Source organism: Camellia sinensis, chromosome 11 (assembly GCF_055761805.1).
Source record: "Camellia sinensis isolate YWXY chromosome 11, ASM5576180v1, whole genome shotgun sequence".
NCBI lineage: Eukaryota > Viridiplantae > Streptophyta > Magnoliopsida > Ericales > Theaceae > Camellia > Camellia sinensis.
Window position 1 is genome coordinate 15603347 of NC_138971.1, and position 19520 is coordinate 15622866.

A 19520-nucleotide genomic window follows, 5' to 3' on the forward strand; every position below is an offset into this window, starting at 1 on the left:
AAGTGCAAAAGCATCAGAATGGCCTAAATCATCCCAACTATGTTGATACCAAAAAGTCCATTCTATCATTTGTTAGCTCCCTGAGTTGGTGAACAACAAACCAAAGAAACAAAAAAAAAACAAAAACAACCACCAACTACCACCAACAGCCCACCAGCAAGAGCAGGAGAGCATAGATGCAGATTACCAACAGAAAAACAAAGCATCACATTAGTGCCGATTCATCCTCCAAAACATTAGTGCAACAGTGTAGACTCATCACAGTGCATCAATTCAAAACAAGACCATTCCACATTCATAATCAGAAAAACAAACAAGGCCTCAGTCCAAATCATGAATGCACATTAGCCATCAATTCACTTCAGATACCAGAATCAGATTCATCCTCGAAACTAGATCTAACACCCATTGCATCAATTCAAATACCAGAATCAGATCAACCATCAATTCATATATTCACTACAATAAGTTGGAACATCAATGCTGCATACAAAAGTTGTATATTATAAACCAGATCTCATGTTCATAATGTGACATAGAGCTTCAAAGTCAGCACAGTAGCACCAAACCAGAGAGCAACCAACAACACCAAACCAGTAAGCAACACCAGCATCAATCCACACCAGCACAGAAGCACCTCTGCAGAGCAGGCCAATAAAAATAGATTAACCGCCTTCTGCCAGTAACAACCATTCCTGACACAGTACTCAACACCAAAATAGACTCAACACCACAGCTCTTTTGTACTCCATCTAGTCAGAAAAACAGTTTATAGATCAAGCAACAACAGCTTCTGCTCACAGAGTAAATCAACAATAACCAGCTCCAGCAAAAACAAGATCAATGAGCTACCATTGAAGAAGCAAAAGAACAGCAAGACCTCAATCCATATGAAATCCAAATAATCCCAGAAACAGGACAGATATAACAGTTAGAAGAAACAGAACAGATCTTACACAAGGATAAAATAGACCTCAATCCATCTGTTTAAGTAGACTAGATCATACCTCAGAAACCAGGCCTTACACAAGCTCATGCACCATTTTTGCTATACAACAAATAAGCCTATCCGCCAAGAGCCTGAGCGTAGCAGGGCAGCCGAGAATCAAACACCCAGCAGCAACAAACACACCAACAGCAGCCATACTATGTTCTACCCAACAGATGGTTAGCTCAGCTCCCATTCCTAATACAGTATTGAACCTGAGGCAAATTGAAGACTACATCATTGATAGAGAACTCCATTTTAGCTGGGGAGAATTGGGCCCGCAAAGAAATTCTTGCTTTGACAACCTTACACAGTTCCTCAAAATTTGGCTGGGAACTATTAAAAACACAATCATTTCTATGCTTCTATGTGGACTGTTGGGATCTGGGATCCCGCCCAAGACCTTATAGAAATTATTCCATGTAGAAAAACACACCCACACTCAAGGAGACACAATATTTAACGTGGTTCGGCCTCAATGCCTACGTCCACGGGAGAGTAGCCGGTTATCACTATAACAATGGAGATATTACAGAAAGATTACAATAGAGGAGGTGCTCATACTCTCCTCACTTACCCACTCACCCGTCTCCCTCGCTCACACCGAGGGAGACGGTCTCTCCGCCTCACATATCTCACTCTCTGTGGCTTGCTCTGCTCTCTTTCACTGTTCTCCTCTCACCCATCTTCATGTATACACTTCAGAATGGTGGATGGAGGGGCTGGCTGTAACGCCCTCAAAATAATAACAATAAACCCATCAGATAAGACATGCATTTACATTTAAACTAACCGCATTCCTTTCATTCATTAGAATTCCAAGACATAAGTATTACATGTTAACCTCATAACAAAATGCCCTACGGGCTTACAGCTTTCCAAGTTAACACTTGGTTACAACAAAGAGTTCTAACTCGTTTACACATTAAGCCCTTGGCTTGAAATTACATGTAATACATCAAAAGTAAAACGACAAAACTATGCCCGCCACTAGCCTCCCAGCTATGTCCTTGGAGGTGGCATGCTACCTGTACCTGAAAATGATATTCCCATATAGGGTGAGCCACAGCCCAGTAGAAATACACTAAACCAACCATGGACAATGACTAAAACATTAGCAATTGATAGTTGGTCAACACTGATACAATCACATAAATTACATATTTATGTCAACGACTTACAAGTCCCAATTACTTTTCATTTTCCCTTTTTCAACAGATAAGCATGCTAGCTCTATCATCATTTCCACAGATATGTATAAAAACTATATCTCACATTCAGACAAGCATAAAAGCTATATCCACATTCTCAACAGATATGTATATCAACAATATCCACAGATAAGCATACAAGCTGTATCCACATTCTACAACAGATATGTATATCAACAATATCCACAGATAAGCATACAAGCTGTATCCACACTTCACAAAGATAAGCATATGAGCTCTATCTTCACTTCTCTAGACAAGCATATGAGCTCTGTCTACGGAGTTCATCCCCTATCTCCTCCCAATACCTATCCGGTTTAGAGGTACATCCCCTATCTTCCCCTAAACCGCGGAGTACATCCCCTATCTCCTCCTCTACACATAACGTATATAAACACATTGGTTCTATATACAATCACACAATACACACAATTAATGTATTCTATCAACCGTCAAGTTCCATGACACATTCCATTGATTAGTTTCTGTTTACCTAATCATCATGCATTGTCTACAACAATCTCGACTATCCTCTACCGATAGCCCAAAGCAGTTATTTCTAATACAGAAAATAAATGCACAAATGGATATTCAATCAACATTTCATTTCCTCATTTCTCACCAATTAATTATCCCAATTAATTAAACAATGTAATTTGGCCATTTTCCATAATTACCATTTCAACCCTTAGGTCCCGTTTTCATCAATGATTCACCAATCATTCCATTTTTCCATGCCAAACATGCATCTAGGTTTATTATGTATAAAACCCCAACCTTTGTAAAATTACACAAAAGCCCCAAACTTTCACAAAATTACCCAACCAAGCCCAACATCTCAAAATACCAAAATTTAAAGACAAAACCCATAGAGAGGAGTAGGTTATCCCTACCTCAAATTCGGAGTCCCAAAGGAGAAGACGACAAAACCCAACGTGCTCCAAAACCCGAGATTTTCAGATTAAAATGAAGCCCTCGACGATCAATAACTTTTTTGTAAAGGCCAAAGGTGAGTAAATCACTCCTACTAGATCAAAACCTAGAGAGAAGGTAGAGTCTAGAGTGAGAGGCTCAACAATGGTGATTTTGGAAAAGTAAGAGAGAGAAGAGAAAGTGAAAAAGTGATTTAAAGAGTCACAAATTCGGGACTTTAACCCAGGTCTCCGCTCGAGCGTAAAACACCCCGCTCGAGCGTCCACTCACAGACTTCCGCTCGAGCGGCCAACCTCCCGCTCGAGCGCAGAATGCACTCGCCCAGCACTTTTGCAGAGCCAGGCCTCCGCTCGAGCTCCCAACCCTACGCTCGAGCTCACAACACTGCACAACAAGATACTGGATGGATGTGATCTACGCTCGAGCGCCAACACCTCCGCTCGAGCGTACAGGCCAAAAATCTGGGCAACTAGTTTTGGTTTCTAAACTCAACCAACCTGAAACAAAACCGCCCAACACATCCTATAACTCAAATACGAAGTAAAAGGATGTAAACACAATAATAAACAACTACCAACATCCACGGACACATGTCCGGATCACGGTATAACAAGGGTAAACCCGGGATCGCTATACTGGCCAGCACATGGCCAGCTTGTGCCAACTCCTTCTTCACATGGCTAAAGGTTCTTCTTGCGTTGGCTTCCTAACATGGCCAGCTCATGTGTGTTGGCTTTGCACATTGCCAACTCTTGCAGCACATGGAGAATCACCCCTCACATGGGGTGATGATATCCCACAAATCACCTCCTCAACCCATGTGAGGTGATCCACAACACACATTACTACTAATCTTGTTACGCCCAAATTCAACACAGTTTGCATCTCCTCACTGAGACGCTGCATCCCTTGAAAGCTAGAGATAATACACCAGAGATACAAGAGGAGGAGGGAATCCTACATCCTCAACTCAACTCACACCACTCTCTGATTTGGAGAGAACCGCTGCTCCTATCTCCTATAGATCTCTTCCACGCTTTCTATCTCGGATGTCTTCAGCATAGTCTGCATCTCCTCACTGAGATGCTTGCACCCCCTGAAGCTAGAGATAATACACCAGAGATATAAGAGGAGGAGGGAATCCTACATTCTGAACTCAACTCACACCACTCTCTGATTTGGAGAGAGCCTCTGCTCCTATCTCCCATAGATCTCTTCCACGCTTCCTATCTCGGATGTCTTCAGCATAGTCTGCATCTCCTCACTGAGATGCTTGCACCCCCTGAAGCTAGAGATAATTCACCAGAGATATAAGAGGATGAGGGAATCCTACATCCTCAACTTAACTCACACCACTCTCTGATTTGGAGAGAGCCTCTGCTCCTATCTCCCACAGATCTCTTCCACGCTTCTGTCTCGGATGTCTATACCTGGTATGCTTGAACTTGCGCAACCAAGATATCCGACACCCCCTGATTGGATGTCCTACACCCCCTACTGGGATGCCCTTGACTGTCATGCATTACCGTGCAACTCCTTGCATGATGAACACGGGAGCAACTAGAAAACTTCAGAGTTTGACACATCAATATCCTCAATTTTCCTTGCTCGGAGCTTATTTCTGAACAACCAGCCTTTGCTTTCTGCACTTCAGAACAACTTCCCAGCGATCTCATATGCCCGTTGTCTGTGCTGCAATCCCTGATGTTCGGTTCTGTCTCACTTGTACATCCGTACTGATGTTTGACAATTAGCCCTTCTGCCAAGACAACTTCCACCGGTCTGTACAAGTTACCACTATGCAACTCCGTGCATAGTGCTCACACCCCCTTATTGGAGTGCATTGCAAAATGTCTCTAACACGGGAGCAAAAGAAACTCTCTTCTTCACTGGCATAGTCTCTACAGACTTGGTTTCTTTGCTCTGAACTTTCTTCAAGATTGGCTTCACTGGCTCAGATCTGTGCACCTTTGAACTGCTTCCTTGCGTTCCCGTGCACCGTTTTTGCCATTCCTGATGAAACCCTTGCTCAATCATACGCTTTGGTTGCGTATGTTCTCTCTTTGTACCCTTCGACTGGCATTTGACAACACTCATCTTTGTCAAAACTTCTCCTTCCAGTCTGTACAGTTTGTTGCACAATTTGCCTTGCAACATTGCTCTATCACCTCTGTGTACATGAAGAACCCCGCCACTAGATGAGAAACAATTTCCTTTTAGATCTAGCATACTCAGGGAGATTAGATTCCTCCGTACTCCTGGCACATGTCGGACCTCAGATAAAATTACTTTTCTTCCATCCTTAGTAAGGAACCGCACTGTCCCTATGCCGACAACTCTGTTCACTGTGTTGTTGGCCATCCGGATAATGCTACCGCTGACTCTTCGGTAAGTGGAGAAAAGCTTCCTATCCGCACATATGTAGAACGTACACCCTGAATCCAAAATCCAGCCGGGTGTCTCCAACTCTGACGAGATTGTAAGCATCACCTCTTCATCGTCAGAGGAATTCACTGCAACTGCTGTAGTTGAGGGACCTCCGTGTCCCTTAGCCTTCTCTTTGGCTTGTCTGTCCGCCTTTTTCTCTGGGCAATCTCTTATTACGTGATCCTCTTGATCACAGTAAAAACACCTCCTCGTGTTGTCCTGTCTGGACTGTGAACGCCCTCTACTTTTACTTCTTTTTACAGAAACTCTGTCTCCAAAATCTGACCGTACGGATGTGTCCGGAATACTCCAAATAGTCGGAAACCACTATTGGATCACCAAAAACGGACTCCAAATGAAATGGCTTCGATTTAGCCAAAACATTTTGTACGCCTCAAATCTGCGGCTGTACCTTCGCCGCAAAGCACTGGATCCTTCCTCCTGCGGCTGCACCATTGCCGCGTAGCACTGGATCCCTCCCTGCCTCTAGTTGACGGGGCAGACACGTGGCATACCTTTGCTGACGTGTCACTGACAGTTGGCCACGTTCCGGTGACGTGGATGGCCACGTGGCGCTGACCTGGACCGCGTCGTGGACGGACATGTGGCACCCTTTGCTGACATGTCGCCACGTGTTGACGACGTGGCACGCTGACGCGGCCTGCGTGTGTTCCAGGAACGTGGGTGGACACGCGCTGCCTGCCCACTCGTCTTCTTCCTTCGTCCGCGCGTGTGGCGCGTGGGTGAGATTGGGACCACGCGCCGGGTGCCTGCATGGCGCGTGTTGGCACATGACGCGACTGGGACTCACGCGCCAACTTCCAGTGGCGCCTGAGGGCGCATTCGGCCTCCGTTGGGTGTCTGCTTTATATTTCTGGACTCCTTTCGTCGAGCCCTTGCTCCTAGTATGCTCAAAATCTGATTTCGAGCAATACGATTTCTGGGCAGTTTCAAACATCGCACTGTTTTTGTTTCAAAACGCCGCCGACGAAGCTCTGATACCACTTGTTGGGATCTGGGATCCCGCCCAAGACCTTATAGAAATTATTCCATGCAGAAAAACACCCACACTCAAGGAGACACAATATTTAACGTGGTTCGGCCTCAATGCCTACGTCCACGGGAGAGTAGCCGGTTATCACTATAACAATGGAGATATTACAGAAAGATTACAATAGAGGAGGAGCTCACACTCTCTTCACTTACCCACTCACCCGTGTCCCTCGCTCACACCGAGGGAGACGGTCTCTCCGCCTCACATATCTCACTCTCTGTGGCTTGCTCTGCTCTCTCTCACTATTCTCTTCTCACCCATCTTCATTTATACACTTCAGAATGGTGGATGGAGGGGCTGGCCAGCACATGGCCATCTTGTGCCAACTCCTTCTTCACATGGCTAAAGGTTCTTCTTGCGTTGGCTTCCTAACATGGCCAGCTCATGTGTGTTGGCTTTGCACATTGCCAACTCTTGCAGCACATGGAGAATCATCCTTCACATGGGGTGATGATATCCCACATGGACCACAAAACAGCCAAAGGCACAACCTTCCACAGCAAGTTCTCAGTCTTTTTCTTTTTGGAAAGCGACCACCATTGCAGCAGCCCTTCCACTTAGTTTGGAATAGCCCACTGAGTCAAGGTCGTCGTTTATCGTCGAGGAAGGAATCGGCGAAGATGGAGGAGTGAGATTGAGGGGAATTGAAGTCGGTGGTGGTGGTTGTAGAAGAGGAGTATGGGTCAACCGTTTTTAGGGTTTTGATGAGAGAGGTTAGTGATTTGAAGCACAAATATACAGTTAGTTCATATGTTCTCCTTTCTGGTCAACAATATTGGCTATTGGCCATCCGTCCATGAATCATTTTACGTAAATCTATCTTTCAGATATGAGGGGGTTTGATTGTAGAGAGTTCAATCTGAACAGATAAGACACACATGAATTGATAGGTATATATATATATATTGGAAGTTTGGTCTTTTTACAGAAGTATGTCCTTATGAACATAGCAATTTAGTAACACTTTTAGACCGAAGAAATTTGAAATTGAATTTATCGAAAAATGACTTTTTTTATTGATCCCAAACTGACCCTAAATTTTTATTCCAAAAGATAATTTGAGGGGGCCCATTTGTAATGAATTGGTAAATTTCCTTGCATAAATACTCTTTACCTTGAAATTTGTGGTAATTAATAATAAATATTTTTCCTCACTAAAAACCAAAAATAGCTTGAAATTTGAATGAAAAAATCTGAAAATTTGTTGCCCTATTATGCTTTTTCCTTTTGTGTTTTTGTTTTTGTTTTTTTAAATTCCAATAGTTCTCTTCCAAAAATTCAAATATAATTTTGTGTGTTTTACGTGTCTCTGTGTCTTCGTGACATATTTGCAACTAAAATAACGAATCTTCTTGAAATTGGTAGCATCGTCAATAAAATATGAGATATTTTCGGAATATCATGTATAATCTCGACATGTAGATTGAAATCTCATAGATAGTGACAGAAACCCGATTGATCGATGACAAGCTTTCTAACTGAGACCCAAACCACGCCTTTTCTTAGCTCTATAAAGAAAAAGAAGAACTAGCGAGAGATTGACTTTGAGAAAATTGGTAAGGCAGGGTGTGCAAGCATCCACCCTTTTTGAGCGCTTGCCCAGTCCGAGTTTATGCCACTACCTCACAATAACAAGAAGGTGAGGCAGCTAGGATGTAACTCTAATCTAAGGACCTCATTTCCATTCTTCCCTTAGGTGATTCTTTAGCGGTGATCCTATCTGTGCAGATTTCCCAACGACACCAACAAGAAGTACAATACAATAAGAGTTATGGCATTCAATCTCATATTGTGAAAAATCTAAGAATTTCTGGGGGCAATAGGGGAATAATAGCATAGTGGTAGCAGAAAAAAAAATTATAAATTAATGGTAAAGTTTATACACTTTAACAATTAAAATGTTATATTTTTTTCATGATTATGTATTATCATTATTTTTTACTGTGTCGCTGTATAGTTATTTCCTCTAGATTAAGTGAGTTCCTTTGTCTCACAATTTTCCTAACAAAGGTGAGTCCGCATAGCATATCTCACTTGTAAAATTTTGAGATATGCTCTCTTCCATACCTCATCTATTCATACCTCTTCATACCATTCTTGTAGGCCCTAATCTAGATCCACACCGATAATCTAAACAGTATATCTCATAAGTTCCACAATAAAGGTCATCTATGTAAAAAATAAATTTCAGCGGACAATTAAACACATGAACAAATTGCATTTTGTTTTATAAAATAAATACTCTAAGTATATAATCATATTTGTAGTTCATTTTATAAAATAAAATGTGATTTGTTTCCAAGTTTATAATTGTCTGATGAAGTTGGCTTTTTTGCATGGATTTAAAGTGCCATGAGATAGACGGTTCGAATTATTTGTGCAGGTTCAAATTAAAGTCTACAAGAGGAGTCTGGAGAGATGAAAATATAGAGGAGAGCTAATCTCTAAAATTTTATGTTGTGTTATACGTTTGAAATATCATACAAATAATACCATATGATATTTCAAAACTATTGAATAATTACTCATACACACATTAGACACTTGTATTTGTAACAATAGCCCAAAGGGCAATTCTTAAGTTTGCAAGTGAATACCATCTGCACTTGCGTAAAATCTTACAAATATACATAAGGTGTAAAAATTTACATAATTTTGTGGGATAACTTACATATATTTGTAAGAACTTATGTGATTTTGTGAGGTAACTTATGTATATTTCTGAGAACTTATGCAAGTGCATATGATATGCACCTTGCCCATCAAAATACTTTTTCCAAATAATAGCTATAAAGAATAAAGTGGGATTGTAAGGCTCGGGAATTTTATAACAAATTTATTAAATAAAAAAAATTATATATATTTTTTGAAGAGTAATTATAATTTAATGCATAAGATATGGAAGTTTGGTATTCTTTTTGAGGGAGCCGTTAGCCAAATCAAAGTTTTGATAAGCATTCAATTCCATAGGTCAGTCAACCCAAATATCCTTTCACCTACTGCAAATTCTTATTTATCAGCAAATGATACAAAAAATTATACAGTACAAAACTACAAAATATTTGCAAAGGTGTATTTGTAATTTAGCCCAGTTGTGATTCTAATTTTAGAAATCAAACAAATGCATCCATTCTATCCAAATACATTAAACATGGAGCACTTTCAAAACAAAATTACAAATACAATTTGAAAGCGCATATATCAGCAACAAATTCATACTCAAACTAATGAAAGAGAAAGGAAAAAGAGGGGGAAAAATATATGAACCTAGTAAAATCAAACCATATTTCAGACATCAAACCCATACTAGTTTGTCTACCATCTCATCAGCTTAGATTTAGAATAAAAGTCCTATTTCATTGACCATGTAATTTTATTTTTAGTTTTTTGTTTCCCTCATTTGAAAGCCATTTCACCAACTGGAAAATAAATTGACTCTATTTGTTCATATGGTACGGTATAATGACAAAGATGGAACTTAAAAATACTTGTTATTATTACCCAACTAATCCACAGCCAGATCGCAATTCAATGACCTTCTTTCCTTGAAAAAGCATCGTCCCTGATTCTACAGCATGCTCTAAGAACTTCGCCAATTCAACTCCATTGTCCCAAAGCACTGATTCTGTTATTCCACAAGTTCCCTAAAGTTATAAAACAATAAAAACAAATAAAAAAAAATTAAAGATCTAAAAATGATCATAACTATAATATAAACAAAGTGAAAAGATGGTCAAAATAGTAAGTTACCTCACAAAATATCGCCTGGCTTTGTTTAAATATCAATATTAAATATAAGTGCATAAAAGTGTAACAAAATAGTCTAGATCAAGAAAAAAGACTATATGAAATAAAAATATAAATACATGAGATTAAGTGGGTTAAAAAATTCTTTTATGAACTTATTGGGTTAAAACACTTCTAAATGGGATTTATTAATAAAAATTTCAAATTAAAACATCATATATAATCTGATTAAACTAAACAACTTTAATAGGTTTAAATACGTACCTTTATTCTCGCCAATGCCATGAGATATTAAACAATGATCTTCACAATTGAAAAACTCTAGCATGATTCTTCCTCTCATTTTCCTAATCTTTATGTTGTCTTTTAATGGGACTCACAATCCTTTGATCTACATATATGTAAACCTTAATACATTAGGAGAGGGAACTAAGCTTAAACAAAACAATTATGGGGTCCTCTCATTAAAAAACTCAAATAACTTAAAAAAGGCCTTACATCTCCATACTACATATAAAATTATAAACACAATAAGATGGATCAAAGCCTAAAACTTTATGGATCACAATACTAATTTTGGACTTATACCAATCAATTTGTTTGAATTACTTTCAACCAATGTTTCACAAACCAAACAAAATATAGTTAATAGCAGTCTAATTAAGAAAATTTCTTAAAGGTGAACTATAAATCCTAAATCTGATTCTTTAACCATTCCAATATAAAGAATTAGTTAATCAAATAATACATAGTAAATGGGTTAGTTTGAAAATAAATGATTCATTTTCAAATAGAAAATGGATTCAATATAATTAAAAAAGATAAGATTAAACAAAATAGAAAAAAATTCAAATAACTCAAAGCTATCTTCATATTTCTATACTGGATGTATTAGAAATTATTTCTATATATATATACAGTGGCGGAGTCAAGAAAATAAATCAGAGGGGCACTTCTTAATTATAATATTGAAAATATTTATAAAAATATTTCACATAAATTTTTACGATTGACTTTGAGAAAGATAAAAATAAATAAATAAATAATCAGTGTGTTTGGTTTGAATTTTTTGAATTAAGTTTTTTATTTTTTATTTTATTTTATTTTATTTTATTTTTTTAGTGAATATTTTTAAAATTTTAAGCATTTTTTTTTACTTTTTTAGATGCATGATGTATCTAAAAAAAATAAAATATTTGTGAAAAAATATTTTAAAAAATTAATAAATACATAAAAATAACAAAAATGTACTATTTTTTGTATTTTTTTATATTTTTGGTATTTACTGAATTTTTTAAAGATTTTTTTGCAAAAATTATACTTTTTAAATATATTTATGTTTGGTGTGTCTAAAAATTAAAAACATTGCTTAAAATATTAAAAAAATTTAATAAAAACAAAAAAATACGAAAAACAAAAACATTGAATTTTTTGAAAAGTGTTTTTAGAAAACTCAAACAAAACAAAGTGAATATGTTATTTGTAATTAGTGTATTATGGACAATATTAAAAAAAGTCATGGATATAAAGTTTTAAAATAAATTATATAATGATAACATAATTTTTTATACAAAATATGCATAAAAATGCAATATAATAGTCATATCACGCAATCATTGACATGTGATATTACCAACTAATAATAAAGAAACACATAGAGGATGAACCCTGCATATTAAATGTAACTAACAACTCAATAAATTTTATATTTTCATTGAGATTAATTATATTTACATATATTGTGATAGAGGTCACCATTATATTGAAATTTTCATAGATAATAATATCGTAGTCTCTTTATTTTCAATCAAAACAATCTTTATTGTTCTTATAATTTTAAAAATATTATTGACATTTTACTCTAAATAATATTTTTATAAATTTTTTTATATAAAATTTCAACTTTACTACAGACCCCCACTGGGGGTCGACCCCCAGTGAGGTGGCAGCCCCCTCTTTCGTCCAAATCACAAAAAAAAAAAAAAAAAAAAAAAAACAGTTTTTTTTTTACCAATAGGAAGGCTCCATTCATGACCCCAGTGACCCCCACTGGGGTCTGAGGCATTTTTCATAAAATTTTCCCTTTATGTTTGTACAAAAAAAAAAAATAAATAAAAAATTCAAAACTCAGGGGGCACGTGACCCCCCGGGCCCTCCGCCCCTGTATATATATATATATATTATATTCACCCAGTAGACAATAATACATACACCAGAAGAAGCTCATATTATAACCCTAAAAACATTTGGATTGAAAGAGCAATGCGACTCCTATTCGCATTACACGTAAAAGTATTTGGATCAAAACTGTAACGCGACCCAATGCTCAAAGTGCGTGGGGCTAGCTAGTCTTATTAGGAAAAGAATAATACTATATATATCAATTAATTTATTAATTAATATATTAACAGATTATGTGATATAATTTTAAAAATTTTAAATATTTATAATTTGTGTAATAGGTTATGTCAATAATAATATTATAACACTAATTAATATATTAGTTGGTGTATATAGTACCATCATTAAAAAAAAGTAGTATAGTTAGAGATTATTATTCCTTATTAAGCCTCGTTTGGGAGCATGTTTTTTAATATTTTTTTAACTTTTTGTCTAAAATACAACGTAAAGAAAAAATAGTATTAGGTATTTGAAAAGTTGGTTAAAAGCTGACTTTTTGGCTTTTCTAATTTGTTTTTGAATTTTTTGACTAAAAAAGCTAAAAATCTAAAAGTCAATTTTTTTGATTTTTTGGCTTATTTGGGATGATTTTTTAATTTTTTATGAAAAAATATATAAAAAATAAGAAGACAAGAGAATATTTAATTTTTTAGTATAATTTATTGATTTTTTAATTTTTTTTAATAATTTTTAATTTTTAAATTAGAAAATAATATTATCAAACGATGTCACTTTTTTGGGCAAGAACATGCTTGTGGCCAAAATCCGGCTTCCAAAATTGAAAAACTTACTTTTTCTGAGAAAATGAACACTTTTAGCCAGTATTACTTTACACTTTAGCGTCAGCAGGTAATTAAGGGTGTTTTTGAGATAAGCCTTTTTTTAGCTTTTTTTTGTGAATTTTTTATTATTATTATTTATTTATTTATTTATTTTTTAAGATCCTTCTATATTAGTTGGACTTGAAAAGTAAAAAGAAATATAAATAAATAATACGAATTTTAAAAAGAATAAACTAAAATTTAAAAAGTTAAAAAAATACAACGATTTTTACTGGTCTCAAACTCTCGCCCTAAATATTTTTTGCAAAAGATAATTTGATCACAATGAATTGGCAAATTTGTCGCCCTGTCATAATTTTTTCTTTCCTCTCCCCCAAAAAAAAAAGTTCTTTGCTGAAAGTTCAAATATCATCTTGTGTGTTTTATTTGTGTCTTCATGAATATTTGTTGCTAAAATAATCAATGTTCGTGAAATTGGTTGTGTTTTTTGGAGGAATTAGTGTGTAAAGGGGATTGGATCTGGGGGGTTCATAGCTGAAAATTTATCATTTGAGGGACTCGTGGTCCTGTGTTTGTTTGACTAGATTAATCCTTTTTTATATGAGGATTATCTAATTCCACTCCCATTCCATGGGATTATTGGTCCTCTTTATATATGGTTGTAAAATATCATTTCCGTTATATACATTATAGATAATCAAATTAAATTCGACTTGATTAAAACTCTTTTAAAAAAGACTCGAAAGGTAAACAAACTAAATTTAAATACATTTTAAAATTATTTAAGTTTTCAAACTAAAGTAAAAATAAGAGTATGGGGAGGGAAGGGGAAGAGAGAGAGAGAGAAAGAGAGAGATGGGTGTTAACAAAAAAAGAAAGAAAAAAAGTCCATGTTTATTTTTGGACTTCTATTTTTGTTTGTCCTTTCAAAAAATTAGACAATTTAACAACTTTCATCATATTAGTAATTTTTTTTTTTTTGTTTTTTCATTTGGATTAGAAATCAAACATAACAAAACCAGGCCATATATTAATTATTGATTCACAGGTTGAAGAAATAACACCAATTCATATACAATTATCAAAGAGCAAACCTAACTCCCAAAAATGAAATAAAATGAAAGAAATAAAAAGCAAAAAGCCCAAACCCATTTTTTTGACATTTGTCACACGCATTAAATTTTTTATGACTTCATCCGACAAAATTAAATAAAAAAAATCTAATAAAAAAGCATTTTCCAAACCAATCTTAATTTAAAGCACTGCAAATCCTTCTTATGACCCCATCTTGTCCAGCGAGAGGCTTTTAATATCTCCCATTTTGATCATGGCCAACGCGAAATCAGAATTGAAGGTTGAAGGGTTTTTGCTATATTCCAAGACAATATTGTCCGTTGATCCTCCATTGAAAAGTACTTGATCACTTGGAAGCAGACCCTTTTTTTGAATCAAGTTTTTGAAGTAGTTGTTGTCAAAAGAATTGGGTGTCACCAAATCAGGAGGTGCCAAATTGCTATTTCCACTGCTGGTAGAGGCAGGGCAGCCACGGCAGAGGGTGCTAGCAAAGCCGGCATCAATGTTGCTCCCATTGTCGTATATCCGGTTGCGAAATGTGAAGCATTGTGCCTGGCCGATGGTGTGTGATCCTACATATTGAATAAACCTTTTTAATTATTGTTGGTCCACAAAAGGAAATTTATAAAACTTATTTTGAAAAGTAGAGAGAGGGATGATGAGAGGTGGTTGCCAGCAATTAGAGGAGATGGTTAAAGGTGGATGTCAACTTCCAAAGGTGGTGGTTAGAAGTAGTTGTCATTGGAAAATGGTAGCCAGAGGAGGTTGTTGTCAGCAAGAGGTGGTTTTTGACAATTGAAGGTGGTTGTCGAAAAGAGGTGGTGGTAGAAGATGGGGGTGGCCAGAAACACTTTTAGGCAATGGGTACCAAAAGTAGTAATAATAAACAATTTTTTTTTTTTCAAAATAAATTATCACAATTTTATTTTATTTTTTTTGGTTACAATAAATTTTTTTTATTATATAAAGAAGATTAGATCTAAACATTTTGTAATACCTGACAAGGCAACCATGTCCCTTGCATTGAGACCCTTCCTAGCAAAGTTGGGGATAAGTTGGCCAAGGCCACTTGTAAAACTTGGAAGATCACTCTCTGCTAAACTACGACTTGCTTTTGTAGAATCTCTTCTTCCAAGCTTCGCTGTCCATGACGGTCCACCCACCTGATTGATTAACACAAAACCAAACAAAGATTAGTACAAGTTTTATATTCACACTCTCTTAATTAAATGTAAATATCCAAGAATTGGCATGGAATGGAATTAATTTTGAAATGTATTTACCTATATCTATATAATAAAATAGATTAGTTTTTAAAAAATTTGTGTGTCTGTGTTAGTTAGTGTAGTATTTACTTACATAAACGGAGGCATCACGTGCTGCTACTACAAGTATGTCTGCACAAGAAACAACTCCTGGACATACTTTCTTCACCGCAGACTTAGCGGCTTCCACCACTTCATAACCTCTTATGGAACCCTTATTAGGCCCTGCACTCCTCTCGCTCGTGGGGGTAGCCGATTCATCAAGTAAGATTGATGCTTCACAACCCTTTAAAGCCAAGAACATTATAATTAATACAATACCCGTAGACAAACTAAACTAAATTTGGACAAAACATGCACAGAAGACATATCCAAATTTGGTCAAAATTACATAGACAAGGTTTTAAATAATCATGATCGTTTTTGTCAAAAATGGGCGTAGGGGTATTTTTGTCAAAATATGAACAAATATATAGATGCAGGGTTATGTGGTTGAGAATCATTTACAACAAACTAGATAAATTGGAGATCAAATTTATGCAATTAAAGTATCAAAACACATGCTACTTTGGGGATTAATAGTGTATTTTACCGCAGTGGGTTAAAGTGTGAATTACCTTAACAAATCAATCGTGGAAATGGAGGCGAATAAGTGATGCAGTCATTTGACGCTCAAGCGAAATCGATTGTTGAATAGAAGTTCTAATAGCGCTCAGTGCATTTGGACATGTTTGGTCATAAAAGGTGGAAGATAGTTGTGCATTACAAGGTGCGTTCGAATTCAAAATCAAAAGCATGAGAAGCATGAAAGAAGCAATAGTTGCAGAAAATTTGGTAGAAAAATTCATTGGTGAAGAACTCATTTCTAGTAATTTAATAGATAGCCTAGAAATACAAGGCAATACAAATACAAGCTCAAAATGCAATGCAATGCAAGTGAGCAAGAGATATGTAGATTTTAGGAATGAAGATGATTGAGAAAGTGTAAGGGACATGTATCAATTTATAGGGCAATACACTGCAATGCAATGGAATTGGCTCAATGAAGCTTTAAAAGTCATTATTGTCAAAATGCAATGCAATGCAATGCAAGTGAGTAAGAGATATGTAGATTTTAGGAATGAAGATGATTGAGAAAGCGTAAGGGACATGTATCAATTTATAGGGCAATACAATGCAATGCAATGGAAGTGGCCCAATGAAGCTTTAAAAGTCATTATTGTCAAAATGCAATGCAAAGCAATGCAAGTGAGTAAGAGATGTAGGTTTTAGGAATGAAAATGATTGAGAAAGTGTAAGGGACATGTATCAATTTATAGGGCAATACAATGCAATGCAATGCAATGGAAATGGTTCAATGAAGCTTTAAAAGTCATTATTGTCAAAATGCAATGCAATGCAAGTAAGAGAAATGTAGATGTTAGGAATGAAGATGATTGAGAAAGTGTAAGGGACATGTATCAATTTATGGGGCAATACAATGCAATGCAATGGATCTGCCAAACCGTGTAGCCAATGTTCAATCTATAGTTGCAATATGACCTGGTCTTGATTGGCTACATGCCTTGAAAAATATACATTTATTAATACATATTTACCTACTACAATACTCAAATTTTTAATAACGTGACACAATATTTAGTGCAAATTAGTTTTGTAGTTTATCCCTTTTACCAATTTGGTGCCCATAGTAATAATTTTACCATTTGATTTTATATAAATATATATTTTTTTTCAAATTAGTCTAATTGATAATTACCAAGAAGATAAAAAATTTCCATGTGCTGCACATGTGCCCATTTTTCATGGGCATAACAAACAAAACATGAAAAAAATAGTATTTGCACTAATGGTCCCTGTGATTTGCTTTTTGTGGCAATTTTGCCCTTGTGATTTTGATTGATTGGAATTTGTTCCTTGTGTTTAATATTTACAATAGAAAGTGATTGTGAAACTCCTTGATGTTAATTACACTTTCACCAAATTTTTTTATCATATTTTTTATTTTTAATTGTGATTTTTCTTCATAGACTATATTTCTTCATCCATTGCAGTACTCCATTCTTTACTAACAGGGGATGAGAGAGCCTCTTTGAGATTCTTAGGCTCTATCTCATCACTCGGAGCAATCATTAATGTTTTCCCTTCAATCTCAAAATGACGACGGGGTATAGCTCCACGTTTGCTTCTACGTAGTTGAGAATCCTGAGAATCCTCATCCATTGGATCTAATCCATGGGCAGGTAGATCGCTTCCATTGTCCCTAGGAGCTTGAGGAATTATCTCCTCATTCTCTACTAGGCTACTAGGTGCGCCTTCAAGTAGATCTTCCATCTCATAGAGTTCTACTTCTCTAGTTACCTCACCTCTGCTAGGGAAATCCTCCTCTAGGAAATCCACATCCCGTGACTCAATTTCAGTTACACTTCCATGCGGATGCTCCCCAACAAACACATAGCCCTTAGAATGCTCACTATAGCGAATGAAGATACACTTCTTTCCTCTAGGGCCCAACTTCCCAAACTTATGAGAAGCGTTGTGTATGTAAGCTGCCGAACCCTAAGGCCGCAAATTGCCCAAATCAGGCTTTTTGCCAGTCCACATCTCATACGGGGTGGAAGGAACTGATTTGAAGGGCACACGGTTAAGGACGTAGGCAGCAGTCAACAAAGCATCTCCCAATAAGAAATGGGAAGATTAGCTTGCGCCATCATTGATCTAACCATGTCAAGCAATGTGCGATTCCTTTTCTCCGCTACACCATTTTGCTACGGAGTCCTAGGAATTGTCAATTGCCTGATGACTCCTTTTTCCTCACAGAACACTTTAAATTGCTCAGATAGATACTCACGTCCTCGGTCAGTCCTTAGAGCCTTAATGCTCTTTCCTAATTGATTCTCAACCTCATTAACATACTGTCTAAAGCAATCCAATGCTTCTGACTTCTGAGAAATCAAATAGACATGACCAAAACGCGTGCAATCATCTATAAATGTGATGAAATAAGGGACTCCATGCCTTGCCCTTACATTCATTGGTCCACATATATCAGAATGAATAAGTTGTAATGGGATAGATGCCCTTATGGCTTTCCCAAATGGTTTCCTTGTTGCCTTACCAGCAAGACAATGCTCACAAGTAGGCAAAGTGACTCTAGCGAGTGGGCCTAAAAGACCTTCTCTAGCCAATCTAGTCATCTTGTCTTGCCCTATATGGCCTAATCTAGCATGCCATCTCATAGAATCATTATCACAAAAAGATGCAATATTCGAAACAGAGCCATTGGCATTTTTATTATAACTAGAATCATCCACATCCAAAACTAAAAAACCATCTGAAAGATAACCAAAACCATAAAAAATTGTTCCCAAATAAATGCTAACACCATTATTCTCAAAACAAAAGCTAAAACTAAGGCTCATCATGCTAATAACTGAAACTAAGTTTCGCCGAATATTCGAAGCATAAAGAACATCATGAAGATACAAGGTGCGCCCTCGTCGCATTTCCAGCTTGTATGTGCCAATGCCAAGCACCTCCACACTGGTCTCGTTCCCCATGTAAACTTTTCTGCTCCTAGCAGGTACTCGGCGATACTCAACGAACCCTACTCTGTCCCTCGCGATGTGGTCTATTGCTCCGGAGTCTACAACCCAAAAATAAGGAGAATGAGCAATTAATGCTTGACTAGACACAAAGCATTGAATACGAGAAATTAAGTAAGGGAGTACCTTCTTCTGCTCAGGGCAATCCCGAGTGAAGTGTCCTTCTTTGTTACAGCATGTCAATTTAGCCTTTACCTTCTTGCCACCTCTCTTGCCCCTACGCTTGAAATTTGTAGCGCCATTGGGCTTTAGC

At 36.6% G+C, this 19520-nt stretch overlaps 1 pseudogene; it reads right to left on the reverse strand.

The window, feature by feature from the left end:
- Positions 1-14344: 14344 nt before the first annotated feature.
- Positions 14345-16525, reverse strand: LOC145802175 (lignin-forming anionic peroxidase-like; annotated as a pseudogene).
- Positions 16526-19520: the final 2995 nt, after the last annotated feature.